This window comes from Suricata suricatta, chromosome 6, assembly GCF_006229205.1.
Source record: "Suricata suricatta isolate VVHF042 chromosome 6, meerkat_22Aug2017_6uvM2_HiC, whole genome shotgun sequence".
NCBI classification, from domain to species: Eukaryota; Metazoa; Chordata; class Mammalia; order Carnivora; family Herpestidae; genus Suricata; species Suricata suricatta.
In genome coordinates, this window is record NC_043705.1 from 11,306,735 (window position 1) to 11,311,035 (window position 4,301).

The following is a 4,301-nucleotide window of genomic DNA, read 5'->3' on the forward strand; positions in this document are numbered from 1 at the left end:
TCTCTTTAAATCCACCATCTAAGTGGGTTTCCTTTCTGTTGTACTAAAGCATATATACCCAAGGCATTCCATCCATATAGGAGGTCCGTGGCCACGGACCCTGCCTTTTCTTCTTCCAGGGGAAGAAAACCTACACTCAAAAGGCTTTTAAAAAGTCCTGCTGCCGATCTGTATCACACTCTGACATCCAGGGTGAAGAATTGCCTGCTTATAGTGGTTCACTGCTATCCTGAGGATAATACTTTGATCTATGAAGAGTTCTTTAGACATAAAAACACTCTGTGAAGTTTTCCAAGGGACTGTGTAGGGGAAGTATTTCGATTTAGGTGGAAATTCTAAGCTCGAAAGAGTTTGGTACAGTGTCTTATTTCCCCTCTTAAAAATTAGGCTCTAAAAGGCGGGACCTAGGTCCTGTAAATAGTACTTCTCTAACAGAGACGGTTCATCATTTACCCCAGTATGAATCTTCCGTTTTGGTTTTTTTTAATGTATTTATTTATTTTTGAGAGAGAGAGAGAGACAGAGCATGAGTGTGGGAGAGGAAGAGAGAGAGGGAGACACAGAATTCAAAACAGGCTCCAGGCTCTGAGCTGTCAGCACAAAGCCCAACGCAGGGCTCGAACTCATGAATTGGGAGATCATGACCTGAGTTGCAGTCGGATACTTAACCGGCGGAGCCACCCAGGCGCCCTTCTTTTTTTTTTCTTAATGTTTATATAATTTTGAGAGAGAGAGTGCAAGAAGTGGGGGAGCAGAGAGAGAGGGAGACACAGAATCCGATGTAGGCTCCAGGCTCTGAGCTGTCAGCACAGAGCCCAATGCAGGGCCTGAACCCACCAACCACAAGATCATGACCTGAGCTGAAATCAGATGCTTAACCCAAGCACCCCCATCTTGCATTTCTGTGGAAGAGACCCCTTGATTTTTAATTTTTTTTTTTTTATACAGAGAGAGACAGAGCATGAGAGGGGGAGGGGCAGAGAAAGGAGGAGACACAGAACCGGAAGCAGGCTCCAGGCTCTGAGCTGGCTGTCAGCACAGAGCCTGACGTGGGGCTCGAACCCACGAACGTGAGATCTGACCTGAGCCGAAGTCGGAGGCTCAACCGACTGAGCCACCCAGGCGCCCCAAGAACCCTTGATTTTTAAACATGCAGTTAGATGGAACCAGCTGGTTCTGGGCAATGAGCTAGAAAAAAAAAGTCATACGGAAGCTTCCAAGAAACCCTCCACCATGATACCTGGTGGTGGTGGTGGTGGTAGTTCTGCATTGTGTCAACCTGAGTAAGATGAAACTATTTTTCCCAGAATCCACTTCTCTGTATGGTTCTGGGCAGGGCTAGGGCCCAGGAAAAACGTGCACAAGGTTTGGAAGGTGGAAGGGAAGTGGCAGCCACGTTTATACTGGAAAGGTCAGTGTAAAGTCAAGTGATGTCAGCGCTCACGCACCTTGTGAGGGATCAGCTGGCTCCAGTGTCAGCATGACGAAGCAACCAGGTCTGCAGCTGCTCCTGCTGGATCCTGCTGCTCCTCCGGCTCCCAACGTGCATGCTAGCTGCACTGACAGAGGGGGCCAGCTTTTCCTACAGCTCACCGGCATCCCCAGGATTGGAGATTAGGAGGTAGTGAATGCTTAGGGCACGTCCCTCTTTGTCCGGGTGGGTTCCCGGATATCCGTGTTCTCTCTCACTTTGTGTCTGTTATCAGTCAGGGCCCCACCAAAGAGATAGAATCCATAGGAGATACATACTAAGATAATTCTTACAAGGAAGGAGCTTATATTGAAAGCTGGCGAGGTGAGTCCCAAAACTGCAGGCCATCAGGAAGGACAGGGCAGGCTGGACCACTCAGGCGTGAGGTGAAACCTCAATCCAAAGGTGAAATTTCTTCATCTGGGAAGTTTGAATGCTACCTTTCAACTGATTAAGTCAGACCCACCAAGATGATCAAGGCTAATCTTCCTTAAATGATTAGAGACTTCAGTCACATATACGAAATATCTTCACAGCAACAGATTCAATGACCTTGGACTATAGCCTAGCCACACAGAAAACTAACCATGAAATGCCCCTCTTTTCTTTGAAAGTTAGTCATTTACCCCAGTATCCACAGTATACATAATACCAACACAGAACCTGAACAGTTTCACTCACACCCACACCATTTCAAGCCCCTGTTGTTCAAGGATCAAATGGATTAGGATTGTGATTGCTTTTGTTGGTGCTCTGGTGACAGAGGTGCCCAAGTGTGGAGTGATCGGGAGGAAGCAAGAGGGGAGCCTGGGGGGCTCAGTCAGTTAAGCATCTGGCTTCGGCTCAGGTCATGATCTCACAATTCATGAATTCAAGCCCCATGTCAGGCTCTATGCTGACAACCCAGAGCCTGGAGCCTGCTTCAGTTTCTCTGTGTCTCTCTCTGCTCCTCTCCTGCTTGTGCTCGGTTTCTCTCTCTCTAAAAAATAAACATTTTTAAAAAAAGGAAGCAACAAGTTTTAATGTCTAACCAAAAGTTCTTAAGGTGGACGATACTAAAGTACACCAATATCCAGATTTCCTCTGATTTTGAGGACACACAGGATGACACTTCTTCACGACCTTACCAACATGGAGTTCTCCAACTCTCTCATCCTGAAACTACATGTGAGGTCTCCCCATGGGTGATAGGATAACAAAATCGTAAAAGATGTGGTGCTGGCTTGAGTAGCTGTTCTGCATGTGCTCAGAAAACTCATCATGGAAATTATAGAACCAGCCGGAAACTATTTGGGAGCATTGTTACCTGCAGAAACCTGGGGGCACATTATGCACGAATGAACACGTGACAGTGGAAAATTGGCAACGAGTCTGGGGAAGAGTTGTGTGAACATAACTCTCTGAGTGGACAAAAAATGTGAGGATATTCAACAAAGGGTGACTCAGCAGAGGAGATTTTAATAACTAACTGAGGAAGATGACCGGTTCTATGGATACTAGCTAGCCACTCCTCCTACCCACCCCGTCATCATCCAATGGCCTCGGGAACAAAGCAGCCATGATGCAGTGGGGGTTCTGCGTGGATTCATCCACATGGGTTTCCATTCTCCAAGGCTGGACTGAGGGCCCAGTCTGCAGAAGGGAGAACAAAACTGAGACCCCAATATGGCACATCACCCACGGTGATCGGCCAGCTACCTGGTGATTACATTGGACCGCGTCAGCAAAACGAGAACCAGGGAAAGCAGACAAATATATTTATCACTAGAAAATCATTCTAAAAGATAGGCTTCAAATGTCTACTGACAAATGAATGGATAAAGATGTGGTGTGTGTGTGTGTGTGTGTGTGTGTGTGTGTTACACACAATGGAGTATTACTTAGCAATCAAAAGAGTGAAATCTTGTCATTTGCAACTATGTGGATGAACTAGAGTGTATTATGCAAAGCGAAATTAGTCAGAGAAAGACAAGTATCATATGACTTCACTCCTATGTGCAATTTAAAATACAAAACAGATGAATAGAAGGGAAGGGAAGCAAAAATAATGTAAAAACAAGGAGGGGGACAAAGCGTAAAAGACTCTTAAATAGAGAGAACAAACTGATGTTGCTGGATGGTTTGTGGGTGGAGGAATGGGCTAAATGGATGAGGGACATTAAGGAGGGCACTTGTCAGGATGAGCACTGGGTGTTACATGTAGGGGATGAGTCACTGAATTCTACTCCTGAAATCATTATTGCACTATATGCTAACTAACTTGGATGTAAATCTAAACAAAAAAATACACAAATAAACAAATGAAAATATAAGAATGCAAACTTAAAAAATTGGGGGCTGAAGAAAAAAGGGGGGCACCTGAGTGGCTCAGTCGGTTAAGCATCCCCAACTCTTCATTTCTGCTCAGATCATGATTTCACAGTCTGTAAGTGCAGAGCCTGCTTGGGATTCTCTCTCTCTCTATCCTTCTCTCTCTGCCTGTCCCCTGTTCATGCCATGTCTCTCAAAATAAATAAATAAACTTAAAATAAGTTGGGGGACTGCTAGGAGGAAGTGATTTTTTTTTGCATGTGAAAAGGACCTGAATTTGGGTGGGGGCAGGCAGAGAACAGAATGTTATGGACTGAAATGTGTGCCTTCAAAATTCCTGTCAAAGCCTAATGCCCAGTGTGACAATATTTAGATATAGGACCTTTCAGGATGTAATTAAGGCTAAATGAGGTCATAAGGTTGGACCCTAATCCAATATGACTTCTGTCCTTACAAAAAGAGAGAGAGAAGGAGACAGACCCCAAGCACCAATGCACAGAGAAAAGACCAGGTGAGGACA